We start from the raw sequence: 20,875 nt of genomic DNA on the forward strand, positions 1-20,875 counted from the left end.
GATATTATCTAACAGATAAAAGGGAAAAAAATCATCTTCATTCTGCAGCTAATAAGATAGACACAAGAACTGATTAAATGAATCAGCTGCAGGACCAAAACTTGACCTTGAGACTCCATGCCCTTTGTATTATTACTGAAGAAGTGCACTGGACATCTGGGCAAGTTTCTTACTCTCTCAAAGCTTCCGTTTCCTCACCTGCAAAATACAATCAACCTCATGACCTGTTTTAAGACTGTGTCTATGAAAGGTATTTTGTAAATAGTTATTAGTACAACATCAATAACCAGATATAAAGTTAAAATACGGCAATTCAGCAGTTTGTATAGAAATATCATAAGGCTGAAATGTAAATTAACACAATGCGAGAAACTTGTGAGAAAATAAATTACAGATAAGGATCCTGGAGCTACGATACTTACAAATAAACTCTCATATTTTCTTCCCAAGCCTCAAGCCAACTAAAAAGGACTACAACCAAATTTAAAGCACTGATGTCAAAACGTTATGAACAGCAATTCCCAGAAAAAATACAAATTTCTTTCATACTAATAATCAGTTAAATGCAAATAAATCAAACACAATGATATTTTTTTGCCTACCTGATTAGCAAAGATAAAAAAATTAAACACACCAAATGCTGGAATTAACAGAAAATGTGCACTCCAGTAAACTGCTAATAATATTATGCGTATTATATATTATAATAACATTCACACAATCCTTCATATGTTGCAGAGGGAGAGGCAACAATTTGACAAGATGAAATAATTTCAAAATACACAGAGGCTTCCAGGAGACAGCCAAGTAACAAATACCAGGGATCTGTCTCCCCACCTACACAACAACTGCACTGGCCAACTCTGTCTGATGTAACTAACAATTCTTTGGAACTCTGGAACCTCCAGAAGGCTTGCAACTGCCAGCGAAGACTTGGAAGCTAAATGTGGGTAAATTTCAGCTCTTAGGGGTAGCAGCTCCCTACCCCCACCTCCAGCCACTCAGCAGGCACCTGTGCATGTGCTTCTGGAGCAGCTTGCTGGAGCCCACCATCAGCAAAAAGGACCCTGTCCTCCAAATACTGGGGAGGCCGGCTCTGATCACTGATCGCTGCTTCTGACCACAGAAATGCAGACAAAGAAGTGGGCAGCCATTGTTGTTGCACCAGCAGCCTTGCTGCAAGCCTCTCCGGTGGCCTGGACTGCCAGAGGATTTAAAGGGCCAGCAACCTTTTTCCCCCCTCTTCTTTTTTTCTGTTTTCCCGCTTAAATTTCCCCTTAATTTCTCTCTTTTAAAGACTAGGACATTCACAAACAACTGCATATATGGGGAAAATTACAATGTGACTGTTCATGCCCACCAAAGTCTCGAAAAAGACATGAGACAACCTTAAGTTTAGGCTGGCCCTCAGCAGAAAGGCAGTCTACAACAATCAAAAAGAAACAAACAAAAAATGACAAAAAATTAGCAAACCCCGAGGAAGAGGAGTATTTGATTTCTAGAGTTACTACATTAGATTCAAATGTCCAGTTTTCAGCAGCCAAAAAAAAAAAAAAAAACACAAGGCATATAAAGAAAACAGGAAAGCAGGGCCCCTTCAAAGGAAAAAAATAAATCAACAGAAACTGTCCCTGAAAAAGGACTGATGGCAGATATTCTAGACAAAGACTTCAAAAAATGTCTTAAAAATGCTCAAAGAACTAAATGAATATATGAAAAAAGTCAAGAAAATGTATGAACAAACTTAAAATAAAGAGATAGAAAGCCTAGGGAATTCCCTGGTGGTCCAGTGGTTAGGACTCCATGCTTTCACTGCCCAGGGCTCAGGTTTAATCCCTGGTTGGGGAACTAAGATCCCAAAAGTGCACGGTATGCCCTCCAAAAAAAAAAGATAATGCATGGCTAGATTGCATATGATTTCTTAGACTGTAAATATGTCTATATTTTCTTGAATTTCAGAAGGCAATTTTTTTAATAACAATTTTTCCCCTGAATTTTGTTCAGACAGAACAATGGTGAAAGTATTCTTTAGCTTTGGGTGGAGAAAATAAGAGATGTCCTAAGAGAATAAAAGCCTAAAAGGAAACCAAAAAGAAATTTTGCAGCTGGAAAGTACAATAACTGAAATGAAAAATTCACTTGAGGGATTCAAAAGCAGATTTGAGCAGGCAGAAGAGTCAGTGAACTTGAAGATAGGACAATAGAAATATCATTTTCCTGCTTTTTTTTTTTTTTTTTTTGCAGTACGCAGGCCTCTCACTGTTGTGGCCTCTCCCGTTGCAGAGCACAGGCTCCGGATGCACAGGCTCAGCGGCCATGGCTCACGGGCCCAGCCGCTCCATGGCATGTGGGATCTTCCCGGACCGGGGCAGGAACCTGTGTCCCCTGCATCAGCAGGCGGACTCTCAACCACTGCGCCACCAGGGAAGTCCCCTTTTCCTGCTTTTTAAGAATGAATCAAAGAACATTTGAAGTAAGTATCTTCAGAACATACTAGAAATTGCTTATTATTACCTTGGGTTCTCACTACATTGGGTTTACAGAAAAAAAAAAATTTTTTTAAGTTTTTCAACTTCTGTAAAATAAATATGAAGAGGGTAAAATTAAATCTATTATCTACTTAAACAGTTCATTATAATATATTAACCACGACAGCTGCTCATTAGTGCTGCAATTGGAATTAAGAGTTATTCAAAGGTTTGCTGAGTACCCATCAATGACAGAGACTGCTACAGGCACTGGAGGTATGATGATGGACAATACAGTCCCTGTCCCCCAGACAGGGCAAACATGCACACAATCATACCAAATGTGCCAAGTACAGTAATGAACAAGGGACAGTGGCTGTACAGAGGACAAAGGGAATGATTAGCCCTTTACCTGCATTAGTATGGGAAGGAATCACAGAGAAAGTGAAATTTAAGCAGGGACTTGAAAAATGAGGTCACCAAGACCAGCAGGATGAAGAAGGTTTCGAACCCTGATGGACAACTGTTACACCTGAAACAATCTTGGGTGAAGATGTGATTCCATTTGGTCGTGGTGAGTTTGAGATTCCTGTGGGAAACAGAGAGGGAGATGTCCAATAAGCAATCAGCTAATACCAGCCTGAGCAAAAGAAAGTTTAGGCTTGGGCTTCCCTGGTGGCGCAGTGGTTGGGAGTCCACCTGCCGATGCAGGGGACATGGGTTCATGCCCCAGTCCGGGAAGATCCCACATGCGGCGGAGCGGCTGGGCCCGTAAGCCATGGCCGCTGAGCCTGTGCGTCCGGAGCCTGTGCTCCGCAACGGGAGAGGCCACAGCAGTGAGGGGCCCGCGTACAACAAAAAAAAAAAAAAAAAAAAAAAAGAAAGAAAAAGAAAGTGTAGGCTAGAATTAAAATGGGGGAAGTTATCAGCACGTCAGTAGTCATTAAAATCATAGGGGTAAATAAGACCTCTTACTGGGAGAAGACCAACACTGAAGGTGAAGGCGGCCAGTCACTATGATCCAGCAAGAAAGGTCTAAGCATGGACAGGGGGACAGGAGAGGGCGATAGCACTGAAACCAAGAGGCGAGAGTGTTTCAAGAGGTTGGATAGGTGTGAAATGTCAAAGGAAGAGCAAGGACAAGGCCTGAAAATGCCGACTGGTTTGGCAGCTAGGCCACTGATGAGCTCAAGAATACTTTAAGTAGAAACGACAGAGGCAAACAGTGTGGGTAAATTGAGAGTGAAAGTGGGATGATGGGGAGAGAGTACAGCAGATTCCTTGAAAGCAACTCTGTTTTGAAGGGCTGGGGATAGCTTCAGTTTTCGGATATTAGATACCAGGGCACGTTCGTAGGTTGTGGGGCAAGAGCCAGAAGAGAAGAAAAGCTTGAAAGACAGGAGAAAGGAGGGAAGAGAGATGAAAAAAAGATCCTAGAGGAGCCTGAAGTAGGTGGATGAAAAGCCCAAGCAAGGATCAGCCTTGAAAAGAGGCAGCACCACACTAAGGCCGGGGGCAGGGCAGAGGGTAGTTAAGGGCCGGTGGGGAGCTGAGTAGAGCTCCGTCCTGTCTGATGCTGCCAATTTCCTACGAAGATAAACAGATTCTTAGATATCTTCATAGGCAAGAGGAGTCTTACTATGAGACAGGATGGGGAGGGGGGCATGGAGGGGAGAGGTAACAGAGGTAAATAGGTTGTTTGAAAATTAAAAAGGGTACAAGGCCAGTTAAATTTCACCGAGACAGAAAATTAAAACTCTTGTTGTTCTATGCCTAAATTCCATGTGTGTTCATTTTAACACAGGCACCTGTCTGATTAAAAAATATTCTTAAAACAATTCATTCTCTCCTTTTTAAAGCAATTTCCCACCACATCCATTAAAACTAGCTACTCTACCTACAGGCTGAGCAGACTCTAAAGGTTTGCCAACTGTAACACCTGGGACTTAGTCAAATAAGCAAGACCTTGAGGGTAAATTCCAAAATGCAAACAGGCATTTTCAACACTTTTCCTTTATAAACTTCTATTACTTTAGAAAGGAGTGGTAGGAGTTGCGAGGTGGGCTGACACTTCCCCCATCTCCCTTTAGAAACAATTTTGTAAAATCATATACACATTTAGAACGTACTTCCATAAACAAATTACTTTATGTTAGGAGCAGAAAACAGTAAAAACACAATTTTATAACAAAATAATTTCCTAGTGGCTCTAACACCCAGTCAAAATAGCACAACTCCAAAAATACCTGTAATTTAAAGACCAAGCAAACTTCTTAAAATGATAGCTGTACTACAGTAAAACAAAATGATCATTCTGTTCCTTTCAGCTATGCTGCAAAGAAACTCAGAAGATGTTCCAAACCAAGACTTAAAAACATTGTTTTTTCTTCATCCAAGAACCATTATAACTAAAAGTCCACTGCCGTCTATGCAGACCTGAAGATTCAGAATTTGATACATCAATAGTACCCAAAACTTTATTCCTCAGGTCAGCATCTAGGTGGCCAGCTTGGGCTAGGAAGGTAGCCAGCTTGGGCTAGGAAGGTGCCCAACATGACATCCACAAGAAGCTGCAGCTTCCCCATCACCTCCAGGGCCAACAACACTTTCCCTATCTCTACTATCACAGTGTTACTATCCATAAACCCTTAGGGCTTCCCTGGTGGCGCAGTGGTTGAGAGTCCGCGATGCAGGGGACACGGGTTCATGTCGCGGTCCGGGAAGATCCAACATGCCGCGGAGCGGCTGGGCACGTGAGGCATGGCCGCTGAGCCTGCGCTCCGCAACGGGAGAGGCCACAACAGTGAGAGGCCCGCGTACCGCAAAAAAAAAAAAATAAAGTAAAATAAAAAAAAAAGCCCTTAAATGAGCGCTGACCACGGTCCAGGCATTGTTCTAAACTTTGGTGACACACTAATGAATAAAAGCAGGCCTTACATTAGGATAAGTTATGTTTTATGTTATTATATATTTTTAACATATATATTTATGTGTTTATATTTATATATATGTTTTATATATATATATATATATATATATATACACACACACACACATTTTTTTTTTTTTTTTGGCCATGCTACACAGCTTGCAGGATCTTAGTTCCCTAACCAGGGACTGAACCGGGGCCACGGAAGTGAAAGTGCAGAGTCCTAACACTGGACCACCAGGGAATTCCCAGTAACTTATGTTATACAGAAGTCAACTGTACAAAAAAATTACTATCCACATTTCTCAAGAGGTCTGACTTGCCATCTCCACTCCCAACCTCCACTAGATCCCCTTTATAAAACCTTCACAGCACCTTATTTTTGCCACAAATGTCAGTCTGTAGGTGCACATATGGTCATTTCTTTGGCTCTCCCTACACTACACTGTAAACTTAATGAGAAAAAGGGTCCCACATTTCTTATGTGTCCCCACTATATCCCTAGTACCCAGCAAGGTGCCTAGAACAGAGCAGGCAACCAAATATTAATTAAATGGACAGATGGATGAACGTGGAATTAGTTTTTCAAGAACAAAGCAATACCGATAGGAAGGCCTAAGAGTAACATGTTCATTTTAAGTGGTACACCTTTAACCAGTGATCAAAAAATGAAGTTTTTTTTCCTTATATGCCACAGGAAATGAATTAAGATCATACCAAAAATCATACCTTTTTAAAATATACACTCCAGGATTATTGAGGATTATCACTGCTTCTTTAATTTGATACATCTCTAATTTATAAGTAATTTGTGGTTAACAGTTAACTTTAGAAAAAATACAAAAATCAAAGAATTCAAATATTGAACAGATGTTAAACTTTCTTTGGTCTCATGAGAGCTTATTTCAAAATGCACTGTCTCTGATGTTTAAGCCAAAAGAAAGACAAGTAATCCCTTAATGTATCTTATGAGACTAGACTTGAGCCACATCCTATCAGCACATACAGTATTTTTCAGTATCTCTTTGTGGATGTTTTCAGCCACTCTTTTCACATTCATGCAATTCCAAACTCTGTTTTTAAGATTAATGAATGATTTTAATGGCCAAGAGAATGTTTTCGAGGAAATAACTAGTCAAAAACATTTTGAGCTTCAAAAACTAGGAGACTAGAGACTTTATGTTTTGCCTTATGTTTCCTCTCCTCCAAGGTCCACTGGGGAAGCCAAGCTTCTAATTCTAAATTATTTTGTGAAAAGTGAATTTCTGTTTTGTTGTTGTGTAAACACTGTATATTACCTAATTAAACTGGTCCCCACACTTGATAATCCATGCCACTAAATCCCCATTCACTACAGTGGATAAATTCTGTGGCCCTAACAACTCTGAAATCTTGGCAGAGACCCTGAAACTTGTAGCTTAAAGGGCAATCAACATTCAATTCCGTCAGAGGTCTACTATTTTACAAGTTGAACTGCTACTTTTACTATTTCTACAGAATCAAAGTAGAAAATTCCTAGAGAAATCAAAGACAGTGAAGTTCAACAATCAGAGCTAATTCCTGAGTATCAGACACTCAGAATATTAAATGATGTGTCCTTTAACAGAGTTCTTAAAGATGTTTGAAGAGTTAAAATTCAAAGACCTCCAGGCTAACTTTATTCGATCATACATACAGCAATATTTAACTGGACATTATAAAACATCAGGAAAGTATGGTGAATCCTCAAAAACTTAAACACAGAATTACCATATGATCCAGCAATTCCACTTCCGAGTATATACCCAAAAGAATTTAAAGAAGGAACTGCTGAAAGAGATATCTGCACATTCATGATCACAGGAGCATTCTTCACAAGAGCCAAGAGGTGGAAGCAGCCCAAGTGTCCACTGGTGGATGAATGGATGAGCAAAATGTATATACGTACAACGGACTATTGTTCAGCCTTAAAAAGGAATGAAATTCTGAAACGTGACACAATCATGAACCCTGAACACATCATGCTAAGTGAAATAAGCCAGACACAAAAGGACAAATACATGACTCCACTAATATAAGATACTTGGAGTAGACAAGTTCACGCAACCAAAAAGTAGAATGGTGGTTATTGAAAGCTGGGAGAGGAGAAAATGGGGAGTTAGTGCTTAATAGACACCTAGTTTCAGTTTGGGATGATGAGAAAGTTCTAGAGATGGATAGTGGTGATGGCTACTGCAAAGTATACTTAAAAATGGTTAAAAACATATGTTATATGTATTTTACCACAATTTTTTTTAAAAATGAGAGGGTTCAGTCGTTAAGACTTCACACCTCCACTGCAAGGAGCGTGGGTTCAATCCCTGGTCAGGGAACTAAGATCCCACATGTCGCGCAGTGCAGCCCAAAAATTAAAAAAAAAAAAAAAAAAGAGGAAGTATCTGAAATTTGGCTCTAACAATTGAGAAACAGCTTTTGTACTATTAACAGAGCCAAAGGAAGCTAATTATTTCAAAACTTGTTATGACTGTATGTTGTGATGATTTTTAAAATTCTCAGATACTGATTTTATGCTTGCTAATACATTATTAAAATAATATTTGAAATATACTGTATACTAGGGATTTGAATAGTGAGAAAAATTAAGTATTTATGAATACATATATTTTACAAACTAAGTCTTTAAAACAAAAAAACCTCTAGTGTGCTCAGCACTGCATTCCGAAGTACACTAGTTAGCTGCTTAATGGCGCTGTCTTCTTCCAATATTTTTCCTGCCAATATTGTATTTTTAATATAAGGAAAATATTAAAAAATTAAAGTGACTATGTTAAAACATGGCGATAGAAATAGAGTTTTGCTCTCAATCTTATTAGTTCCTAGCAAGCAATCATTAAGTTTTTTTATGTGATCATATATTCCTCAGTGTATGTATGTATGTGTGTATATACCTATCTGTACATAGGCATATACAAATATGTATATATAGAACTATGACATTTGTGATAACACAAATAATTAAATGCGTTTTTTTCTTGGTTTAGAAATTTAGCTTTGGTAGATAGATTCCTATTTAAGCTAAGACTGATTTTAGAGATGAAGAAACTGAAAAGCACAAAGATAAAGTTGATTGCCAAGGGTATGGCTTTAATAGCCACAACCAGAATCTACAACTTCGTATCGAGGGATGAAATATTATTAATGCTGTATATTTATAAAACTCAATTCAGCCTCTAAAATTAAAGGTCTCTGATCCTAGTTATTGTTCCTGTATGAGCACTGAGGAAGCTGAATCTGAATTATAGCTTCATCCCCTCATTTTAAGAAGATTTACTGACTGAAATGAGACATCCAAAATATGGCCATTTAAGGAAAATGACAGCAAATTTTAAAGTCTATTTTAGGAAGCACTTGCCTTTTTTAAAAATATGAAATTAAATTAAAAATCACTTAATTTTTAATTCAGTGAAACTTTTTCTCTAACTTCAACAGGACCCTGTGTCCTGATAAATGACATCACCTCTTTTGCAGGAGAAACGATAGACACCTGGTTATAATTGTAATATGTCTTACTAGGGTTTGTAAGCCATTGAAATCAATGTAAAATGCCTATACCAAATTATTTACTTTATATTCGACTTATTTACATTACTGTCTCTTATTCATTACGTACCCACACTGACTTGGATGCCATACAGGTATAAAAAAAGAACAAGCCTACTTGCTGCCTATTTATTTATTATTTTACCTTTATTCAGTCGAAAATGTAAATGTTTAACAAAACTATTGAAAACGAAATAAGCTTCATGGCCTTGCTTTATGAAATTGTTTAAACCTTAGGTTGCTATACATTTTATCTGCTTCACAAACAAGAACTAACCCTCAGACGCAGCCCTGATTTCAATTTGAACTTTGTAGATTCTACTGTTAATAAATAGTTAATAAAAACTACTGTTAATAAATAGTTAATAAAAACTATTACCTATTGTTTCAAAACAGGTTTGGCCCATAGAAGCAAACGGCAGAGAAGTCCACAAATAAGATAAATACAGTTTTAGATAATAATACCAACCAGGAGGCTGATCAACTGTTACCTTCCAAGGAAAAAATTCCTTAAATTTTACATAAAATGTATTTAAATGTTTCCCATTTTATTTCACATTTGAAAATTATCTTCCAAGCTTAATGAAACGTGTAATAATACTGACCAGTTATCCACCATACGGCCAGAAGTTTCTCTTTAAAGGAAAACTTTAAACAACAAAGTAAAAAAGTGGTTACTTTCCACTGTCACATGATAGGAAACTGTACAGTTAAAGACCACTTTCACTGTATAGTACAGTAATTTCCTATTTGCTGGCTGATGAATACAACTCAGAAAAAGTTAGTGACCTAGTATATCCTCTTTAGGCATTAAAAAGTATTTCTTATACCTGCCCACCTTATTAGTGGATGAGGTCAGGTAAGAGGGAAAAAACCCAACATTTCTAGGGATCAAGAACATCCTGTAAGATACTTGTATGACATTATGATCATCAATATATTCTGTACAGAATGCAAGAATCTTTTCTGACACGTCATTTACAAATCCTGGTGAGATTGGTATCAGCTGGTGGCTATACTGCTAACACCTGCCCTCTTCCTAGGAACTGGAATTTACAAATCAATAAAGTTCTAATTACCACCAGACTTGGCTTAACCACTTCAAATTTCTTACACGTGCTTGCTCTATCCTCCATATGTTATGAGTTAGGCTGATTTCCACTTTCTGTTGACTACTTTTCTCAGTGAATACACATAATGTACAAAAGCTCAGCTCCTAGCAATAGCAAGAGGTAAGAAACTGTCAAAGTGTCAAGTCTGAGGTATTATAATGATAGATATGTCTAAGTAAAATAAAGCCACGTGAAGAAAAAATTTGTTAAATAGACACTGCACCATGTTATCACACAAAAGAAATTGGCTGTATTTTTCTACCTAGTTGCTGGTTCTAAACAAGTATCATTTCCCTTTGCTTTGGGGGAAGAGTGGGAAAGCAATTTTCACAGAAATAACATCTAGCTGCTCTGAATTACAGGTGTTAAGTGCTGTGCAAATAATACCTGCAAGGCTGAGCAGCCTCCAGAGACAAGGATTAGCCAGTCCCCCCCCCCAAATTTCTGCTGATGAACAAGGAGATATTTAGCAAGTGTGATCTGATAAACAGACCCTGGCAAAACCCTACACTGATACACAACAACTGCTCCAGATAAATCTACTCAACTTTCAGCAGTTAACTCCTATTTTGCACATCAGTTTCTCAATGCTGGGAGAGTTGCTCGGCCTGAGAGAAAAGAAAAAGATAAATTTTAAAAGGTACGTTACTGACAGTTTTCTCCTCTCCCCCCACCCCTCCCCACAGATTGTTAGATAGAGCCCTTAGTTTAGAACCTGGGGATGAAAAAAGGTTGAATTTTATAACTATTCTGTAATTAATACAGAGACCTTTAAAATTTCAGCTGGCGAATTCAGAAAATACACCTAGGCACACCGGCTGCAAAAAATTCCTTGCCTCCGAGTCAGACCACGAACATTGCTAAGCCATCAAAACAAATCAAAGTATTTTCCAAATTCTGAGTCAAGAGGTGTATCCAGATGCATCAATTACAATACAACGGCTGAGATTTTCAAGGAAAACACATCACTGATTTTAAAGCTGATTTCATTATGTTATCAGCTATCCACAAAAGCCTAATCGCTAAATTTGCAACATTCAAACAGTCTAGTTTAAGTTAACATAGTCTGCCAACAGTTCAACTTCACAATACAATCTGCATAAAGCAAAGACTTTCACAATTGAAAACCAATATTAACTACATCAGGATAACTCTTTTCAACGCCTCCTGCCAATCAGCAGGGCCCCCGGGTAAATGAATCCTTGTTTCTCTTGTGCTGCTGCCATCTTTCACAGTTTCTGAATTCCTCTGATAGTCTTTCATGCTAGTAGAATGGAGCACGAGGTACACAGTGAGAATGCTCACGTGAACAGCTCGTGACTTCCACTGTGAATCAATCCTCTTCACGCCAGTAGGAAACTAAAAGTTAGAATGCACACATCCAAGTACCGAGAAAGCAAGCAGCTAATGACTTAGTAGGGAATGCATGTGGCACCAGGACGAAGTCCTAGCACCCAAAGTGGAAATGCAACAAATGCCAGCATCCTGCTGCTTGTACAACTAACTTCCTCGCAGAGTTGGAGCAGCCAGGGACTTCGTGGAAGCCTAGCTCTGGCTCAGAGCCCGGCATCTCCAGGCCACGACCCTGACCATCCTCGGAGACGCGCGGGAGACGCGGCCTCGCCCCCCACCACGCGCGGACAGACCTCCCCCACCACCAGGCAAAGGGGGAGACTGTTCGCAGGGGAACCGGCCTAGGAAACTGACCTACGCTGTCACCCAGGCTCCCAGAGCTCCCGGGGTGGGGACCACAACCGCAGGCTCCCCGTCTGCCCGCCTCACGCCCAGGAAGCGGCCATCACCTGGCTCGCACCTCCGGAAGACTCGCGGCCCCACGGAACGTCGGTCTCGGGGATCCCTGCGCTGGGAACCGGGTGGAGCGCAAGGACGCCAAGCACCACTCCGCGAAGTGGCGCCGCCCCTCCGCGCAGCCGGCCCCACGAGCGCGCGCGCGCCCGGATTATTTACGGCAGACCCGTGCGGCACGTGACCGCCGCGCGGGCCTAGGGGCGCGCTCGGCACCCGGCCCCGCCCCCGGCCTGGGACGTCCCGCCCTTAGCACGCCCCAGTCCCGCCCAGACTACCTAGGATGGTTCCAGGCTTTGCCAACCGCAGCCAGGAAGGGCAGAACCTTCGCCCTCCTCCCACCACGCCCCGACCCGAAAGATGGATGGACCCTACTTCGAAGCCGCGCCCCCGCAAGCCAAAGCAAATGTGAATACTGGGTTACTGCTCTGGAAATTTGTTATTAAGCCAATACATCACGCAGCTGCCCAGATTTTTTCTTTTCTGTTTTGGTTACTACTTTACCCATGGGAACTTAACAGGCAGTGTAAATTAGCTGCACCTCTTTCTCTTTTCACATGTCAAAGAATGGTCTCTAAATGCTAACAGGTGTAAGCATGTTAAGATGTATATGAGTGAGGTATGCTTAAAGAGAGAAGGTTTTACAAATTTTCCTTCACTTCCTCCCTCCATCAAATATCTTTCATAAAGAGTCCACCTCTTCAGACTTGCACAACAGGTCTAGCCAGAGCAGTTAACACATAGCCTATAATGTGAAGGTTCAAACTCTAGTGTAATTACACCCTTTTAAAAAATGCATAGCTGAAAAAGACAAATTATGAGCATAGGGAAAAATTTTCAACTTTCTTGTATTTTCCAATGTATTTAATGAACATGTTCTTTTGTAATGAAAATTAATAGGTATCATTTTTCTTTTTTTTTAGGTATCATTTTTAAGGGACTGTAGATTTGCAGTCAAGTCTAGAAACATGTATTGAGAACCTATTACAGGCCGGTTGGTGATGCACTACGTGTGATACATGATGTGGCAGATCTCTTAGAATGTCTTTGGAGAACACAAGCAGCCTTGCTTATATATCCCAGCTTAGCATCATCTTTTATTAAGAAAAAAAGGGCACTTTAAGAGCACAATACTTCGACTGTAAATTGTGTGGTAACTAAGGCAGTCATATTTGCCTCACAAAGAAGAAACCTCAGAGCTTATTTTCTAAGGATACTGAATTATCTTCACAGCCAAAATAAAAATTGACTGCCAAAATAAAAATTGACTACCAAAATAATTTTCCACATGATTCCACAAAAGCCTTTATTCTCACTAACATGATTTAATTGCCTAAATTCACTACTCTCATTTTTTTCAATTCACTTTACTCTCTTCTTGAGTTTGTAAACGAAAACACATCCTAGCCAATAAGAGGATGAGAGTAACAGGAGGTAATCATCAAGACTACCAATAAAAGAAGTTCTGATCTTGGTAAGATCACTCATTGTACATATTTTTACAGAAATATCTTTGATATTTATATAAACAATCTTTAGGAAAAGTTATCTCTTTGGCATTTTTATTTCTGACTAGTACAGATAAAAACACAACAATTCTTATTGTAGAACAGTACTATCCAATGGACTTTCTGCAATGATGGATATGTTCCATAATTCTATCTTGTCCAATACAGTAGCCACCGGCCACATATGCCTACTGAGCTCTTGAAATTTGGCTAGTGTGATTAAAGATTTGAATTTTTAATTTTACTTAATTTTAATTTAAATAGCCACATGTGGCTAGCAGCTACCATAATGGATAGTGCTGTTCTAGAACAAGAAAGCAATTACTATATTGCCCCCAGGTGTGTCATACTCTATTTTGAGAAACGTGTGGCAGACACAGAACATCTGGAAACAGTAACTATTTTCTCCAAACTGTTTTCTGAGCTTGTGAGGAGGTAGATATTTTAACTTTGCAGATGGAGCATGTTAAAGTTACTACGTCACTCTTACCTACAATGCATGTAAGTAGGAATAGAACTGGTAGGTCTGGATGAATAGAAAAGGGATTTGGGAGTAACTAACCCTTTGCCCTGCCATTCCCGGGCCTGCCTGACCCAGCTGAAAAGTTAACCAACTTCAGATCACAGTATGCTTCAACAGAATTACCCATTGCCTGGATCCACCTAGGATTCTTTTTTTTTTTTTTTTTCTGCGGTACGCGGGCCTCTCACTGTTGTGGCCTCTCCCGTTGCGGAGCACAGGCTCGGGATGCGCAGGCTCAGCGGCCATGGCTCACGTGCCCAGCCGCTCCACGGCATGTGGGATTTTCCCGGACCGGGGCACGAACCCGTGTCCCCTGCATCGGCAGGCGGACTCCCAACCACTGCGCCACCAGGGAAGCCCACCTAGGATTGTTTTGTTCACTTGTTTCGGGAAACTTAGGAGGCCACAACTACTACTGCCCATCCCACATCCCAGCGATCCCCTCCAGAATAGGATTCCCTCCAGATTACAGTACCCAATGTTTGTGTCCCTGCAGTTTTGTCTTAAGCCTGAAACACCCCACAATGCACTTCATGCACTGCATGTTTTAAAAACACTCCCCCCGGTGCCAGTGTGACTTTGAAGTGCTGCAGGAGCGCACTAAAGGCTTATTAAAAGGAGGATTTTATGAACTGAGACTTTGGGGAGGGCTTTGGGTAAATATTGCCTAGAATGCTGAAAAGTAGGTCAGATGTCATCGGGCAAATCCAAATAATTTGTTGAGTTGGAAATTAACCATCCCCTAAACCTACATATTAAGTGCTTTGAGTTATTATTAACCCAAGACCATCAAGGCTATGATGTCATTGTTTTTTATCTCTTAAAAGCTGTCTAAATTTTTTTTGTCATTTGTGCCATACACAGATTTAATAACTGAAATGAGTTGGTATATTTTCAGATACTAAATTATTTTTATCTAGACTTAATTCTGTGCCTGTCCTTCTTTTCCCAGATGTGTGACACACAGATGTCTAAGCAACTGCCTTCCACTAATGATTGATTTTGCTAGGTCCCCACACAAAAAGTTTAGGATGGTCCCCTCTATCTGTAGTTCCTTGATTGCTAGCAACAAGCAGTGACACTGGCTAACTTAAGCAAACAGGGAATATATTGCACAGAATCAAAAAAAATCTGAAAATCTGGCCCAGCAAGGATAGGACTAGGGCACTTCCAGGGATCTGGGTAGGGGGAACTAGTCTACAAGTTTTCCAGGTTGCTACCACTGGCAAAGAATAATTTCCATTTATTTTTGTTTTCCTATCCTTTTGTCTTCCCCCTTCAGAAGAGGCAAAATTGAGAGAGAGCCATACAGAGAAACAGACACCTTTTGGTGTACAGGGCAGGGTGCCTTGGCTGACAATCCCACAACACTACAGTAAGTCCCCTACATACGAACGAGTTCCATTCTGAGAGCATGTTCATAAGTCCAATTTATTCCTAAGTCCAGCAAAGTTAGCCTAAGTACCCAACTAACACAATCAGCTATATAGTACTGTACTGTGATGGGCTTATAATACTTTTCACACAAATAATACACAGAAAACAAACACAAAAATAAACATTTTTAATCATATACTACAGTACCTTGAAAAGTATGGTAGTACAGTACAACAGCTGGCATACAGGGGCTGGCATCAAGTGAACAGGCAAGAAGAGTTACTGAGTGGAGGAGGGAGAGGAGGTGGGAGATGGTAGAGCTGAAGGATGGTCAGCAATAGGAGACGGAGCGCAAGCTGCAATTTCAGTCACGCCTGATATTGATGGAATGCACGTTCGCATCTTTGAAAGTTCGCAGCTTGAAGGTTTGTATGTAGGGGACTTGCCTTCCACAGGAGAGGTAGTTCCCCACTGACGCACGCGAGCACACACACTCTAGCCAAGTCCAGTGCTATTACCAGAAGAAAGAGCAATGGATATGGGCAGCCACAATCACAAAAATGCCCATTATATTCTCTTTTTTGTTTTTCAATCAAACCCTTCCCTTTATAGCTTTTCTCGTAAGGCACGGGCTCCTTGGGCAATATTTCCAACTCCATCTTTAGCCCTTTGCTCTATTCATCATGAATATACCCCTGCTTTTCCATCCATAACTGTCTGGTCAAGCAATGTGCCTGACAATTACACTACCCCTTCTTGGAAGCCTCAGGAGGTCTGCCTTGCCCATAGTCCCCTAGTGAGGGCTTCCTTACGCAGCCTATGATTCTTGGCTCAGTGGAAGGCGCAGGGCTGGGACCTAACCGAACGGAACGTTTTTATCAGGCTTACCAAAGGCCCGTAGATATGCTCTGCCCAACAGAAAAGATCTCTCCTGGGTACTATTAAACCATCTAGATTCTCTCTGGGTCCATTTGCCTGTGAAGAATACGAAGTACAGTGTTTAGCCAGGGTAGACGCAGAAAAACATAGAGAGGGAAGTGAAGGCAGAGAGAAAGTGGAAACCATGGGCTGGCAAGGAGAGCAGAAAAGAGGTGATTGGGAATAGCTGAAGCAAGAGCAGAGAGAATGAGACGTGGAGTGTGGAAACACTAGTGTAGGAAGCAAAGGGTGAGGCTCCTGGCTGAGAAGGCACTAACTGCTGGCTGCAGCTATATCTTCAACCACCTGTCAGAGTAGCACAGATGTTTCTGCTTTCATCTATCTACATTGTTGCAATACATTCCTACACTTTGTACTGCAAACAAAGTGATGTAGCCTGATGTAACATCGCTTTGATGTTAACCTGAGTGTTTCTCTGTTCCTTGACCCAGAGAGAGACTCACACCATGACGACCCCTTTCTTGCTCTCAGCTCTCTCGTTCTTCAAATCTCTAACAAACAACCCTGTCAATACCGCCTTTCTTTTCAACAGCTACCCCTCCCTTTAAGGTCTCTACAGCTCTTTGCTCTTGGGAAACTTCTACAACACATCTCTTTTCCAGATTCCCCCTAACCTACACTGCCCATTCCTGAGTAACCACCTGTCAACACCTGATACAGCCAGCTCAAGGGCCCCACTCTCTCTGTGAGTTACCATAGCATGTGACATTAGTCCACTTACTGAAGTCACAGAGATCGAAGAGACGGGATTTGACGGGCCAGTCTGAGGCCTGCATTGGAAGTATGGATTCCAGACTCCTGGATCTTAGATCTGGAAGAGTCAGCAGAAACCATCAAGCCCAACTTCACACCTAAAGCCAGATTGTCCTCAACCACATTCTGAAGGGGTATTTGCCCAGCCCGAGAACCTCCTGGAACCGGCAGATAACTGCCTCACAGTGTAGCTCAACCACTTCCCCTGACTGCATTATTACTGTTAGAAGTTCCTCTTACAGAGGCAAATGCTAGCTCCACACAGCTCTCACCTGTTAGCCAATATAAAGCTGAACAGAACAAACTGAATTAGCCTTTCACAGGCCATTCTTCTAAAAAGTTAAAGAAAACTAGTGTGAGCTGCCCTGATTTTTCTTTCCCGGGCTTACATTCCCAGATGCTCCAACCTGTGCTCATGCTCCAGCTGGCCGAGGCATTGACACAGTTTGTACTTTTATCTCTTAAACTTTAGCACCCAGGATTAAGCAAATCACATCTGCTTCTATAAAGCTAAAGAGTGTAGAGAAATCTTAGTCCTAGTCTATCAACTTTGCTAAACTAAACTTTGCCTTTTTTCCATCTTATTATCTTGACCTCTCCACTGCCCTCTGGTGGTGGCTAATTTTTTCTCAAGTGATAGAGAATTGGAGAGAAAAGAGATTGGTGAAAGGAGGAAGGTAATGCAGCAAAAAAAAAAGAAGTGATTACACTTATATACAAATTCTTGGCCTCATTAAATTTATAATATAATTCTGGAGGCAAATTATACAGTGAAAATTAACAAGAAAGAAAAGCCATAATAACACCTAAAACTGACAAATAAAATAAATTCTAAAAGATTTGGGAAGATGAGATCAGCGAGGACTAGAATAGAGAAGATGTACAGAAGTGCTGGCATTTACGCGTAGCCTCAGCTTTAGATCGGAGACACCAGGAAATGGGAAATGAGTACCTTCAACATAGTAAGCTTGAGAGATGCAGCAAGAAACTGAAGACGTGAGAGTATATTAGGGGCAAGAGTTCAGGGCTAGAGATTTATGAATCACCCACAAATATCCATAACACTGCAGGATTACCAACAGAAAGAAGATTGGATGACGGGTAAGGACTTACCAGAGCAGAGAGAATCTGTCATCCATCCATGTCCTCCTTAGTAAGTAAATACATAATAACTTAGTAATTGACATGATTTTGTGAGTGGATACATGTGCAAGGCACTGTTTTAGGCTGAGAGAAAAAAAGATGACTCTGGTAACAGCCTTGCCTTCAGGAATTTAAGAACTTAGTAAATGCAGATGAGGCAATGTAAGACGTGTACATCAGCAGGTATATTAAGAGATAGAAAACAGTAAGAACCATAAGTAAAATTCAGACAAAGGAGGAATAAGAGGAAGAAAGTTTTGTTTTCGAGCTGGGGCTATCAGTGAATACTTTACAGGAAAGATGGCTTTTAAAGTTAAGCCATTAAGATGGATAGGATTTGACAGTGTGGAAATGGTTGGGGAAACGCCGTGTTAAGCAGATGAGACGTGAGCAAAACTGGCTAAGAGGAGGTGGGTGACATAAAGCTAGCACAGGGCCTTACACGGTGTAGACCACACTGTAAATTCATGAAACTAAACACTGACTGGATTCTCAGCACTGCCCAACAACCCTCTGTCCTGAGCGGAAGCTGCAGGGGCAGGTAGTGGAAGGAGGCTTTGAGAGAGACAAGCGGAGGTGAAAGAGGGTTGAGAGCTCAGAGGTGAGGTCTGGACTAGAGAGCTACATTTGCGACCATCCGTGTGGAGGGGACGTGAAGCCATGAGCATTGCAGGAGATGGCCTAGGGAGAAAGAAGAACAGAGCAAGAAGATGAGGGGCCAGGACTGAGCTGTTTCCTGCTCTTCACCGCACTTTCTCTTCAAATTCCTCACCCCACCAGCTCCCTGGAACACCCTCAGCAGATGACTTTGCCTCCTACTTTACCAAGGACACAAAAACCATTAGTTGAGAACCCCGCAAACTTCTGACCACCTAACCAGCAGGCTTACCTGCACCCTTCTTACTTTTCCTCTTCTGTTAAAATGCAAGAGGTACCCCTCCCGTCTAAGGGCAGAGCCCTCCCGTGCTGTGTTGCCAATCCCTCCTCCTCGGCAACCTCACTCCATCAACCTCTTCTAGATCTTCCAGTGCTCTCACGATGTACCCATTCCGCAAGGGTTCTCTAATCGCTGCCATCTTTTAAAAACCCTCCTGCCAGAGAGCGGTACCGTCTCCCTCCTCCTTCAGAGTTAAACTGCTTGAAAGCATGGTCTCCGCTGGCTCTCCATCTCCTCTGCTCTCTGTACTCAGTTTCTGCTCCCACTACTCCACTGAACCTGCTCCCTGTGGACACCAAAGGCCTCCATATTTCAAAATCCAATGAACCCTTACAAGTCCTAACTATTTTTTTTGCGGTACGCGGGCCTCTCACTGTTGTGGCCTCTCCCGTTGCGGAGCACAGGCTCCGGACACGCAGGCTCAGCGGCCATGGCTCACGGCCCTAGCCACTCTGCAGCATGTGGCATCTTCCCAGACCGGGGCACAAACCCGTGTCCCCTGCATCGGCAGGCGGACTCTCAACCACTGAGCCACCAGGGAAGCCCACAAGTCCTAACTTTAATTGACCTTTGGCCATATTTGACACCAGTGACCCCTTCCCTCCTCCTGAGAATGCTCTTCCCTTGAATGTTGCAAGTTCTGCCCTAAACTCTACCTCTCTTCACACTCTCCTTGGGTGAGCTCACATGCCCCCATGGCTTCCTAACCCTCCGTATGCTCACATCTCACAAATCTGTAACTTGGGTCCCAACATCACTCCTGAGCTCCTGACCACACACCAGTTCATCAAACTCAGTTACAACTAAAAGGGCAGCTGCTCCTCTCTCCTCCCCCAACTGGCAGCCCTCCTTCTCTTTCTCAGTGGCAAGCACTCTAGTCTCTATTCCTCACTCTCCCCATCCTACCTTTTGCCCCACACTCAACCCTAATCTATTCTTCACTCTGTAGTCAGAGGATGTTTCCAACATTTCAATCTGATCAACTAATTCTCTTGCTTAGAATGCTACTCTGCCTCTTCCTTGCTTCGGGACGTAGTCTAAACCCCTCGCATCAGTGTCCCGATTCGGCTCTCGTCATTATCGCCGTGGTATTTTACACTTCAGCAGTTGTGAACAACTTTCAGTTCCCCGTACTGACACGGTCTCTGATGCTTTAGGACCTTTGCCTACGTTGTTGTTTTGTGCCTTGAACTCTATTCCCCAGCTTCCTCGTCTCACCGAGGCTTATTCTATATACAGTCTGAGCTTAGAAATCACTTCTCTCCAAAGGCCTTCCCTGACCGCCTACGACCAGGCTATGTGTCCCTCCCATTAGGCTTTCCAATTTACCTTGTACTTACTCCTATGATAACACTTGTCACATTGTGCCACAAATGCGTCTTTACTTGTCTGTATCTTTCATCAGACTGGAAGTGTACTGAAGGCAGGGAATGCCTTGTTCAGCAGTTCACCCCCTTTATCTAACACAGTGAATGGCACATAGTAGGAAATCAATACATATTTGCTGAATTAATGAATGAACTTGGACTTTATGTCTAAAATATTTTATCCAATGTAGTAAAGTGGCAGGTGCATAAAATTTTGAATCAGAAACCTGAATTGAATCCCAGCTCCCTGCCTCTTAGCCAGCTGTATGACCATGAAAAATCTATTTAACTTCTCTGAATTGAGAGCCTACCCAATGCCAGGCACTGTACTGAGTGCTTGCAAGGTAAAGAAAAAGAAAGACATGGTAACTGCCATCAAAGACATGGGAGCCGAGTCCAAAACAACGTGTAGGAGGGGGGAGGAAAGAGCATCC

General features: G+C 41.7%; 1 protein-coding gene across 10 annotated transcripts in view; it reads right to left on the reverse strand.

The window, feature by feature from the left end:
* Positions 1–12,022, reverse strand: part of OSBPL1A (oxysterol binding protein like 1A) — a 211,898-nt gene extending 199,876 nt beyond the window's left edge. For 3 of the 10 annotated variants that reach the window (XM_073790599.1, XM_019930492.3, XM_019930486.3), the window contains exons 1-2: positions 11,796–11,933; positions 2,881–3,057 (exon numbers count right to left, since the gene is read on the reverse strand). The gene's annotated coding sequence lies outside the window, so the exon portion shown is untranslated. Of the gene's footprint in view, positions 1–1,012; positions 1,033–2,880; positions 3,058–10,635; positions 10,697–11,795 lie in introns of those variants that run through there. The other 7 variants (XM_019930488.3, XM_019930487.3, XM_019930489.3 and 4 more) reach the window with 7 other exon arrangements.
* Positions 12,023–20,875: the final 8,853 nt, after the last annotated feature.

This window comes from Tursiops truncatus, chromosome 13 (assembly GCF_011762595.2).
Source record: "Tursiops truncatus isolate mTurTru1 chromosome 13, mTurTru1.mat.Y, whole genome shotgun sequence".
In the NCBI taxonomy this organism is placed as follows: domain Eukaryota; kingdom Metazoa; phylum Chordata; class Mammalia; order Artiodactyla; family Delphinidae; genus Tursiops; species Tursiops truncatus.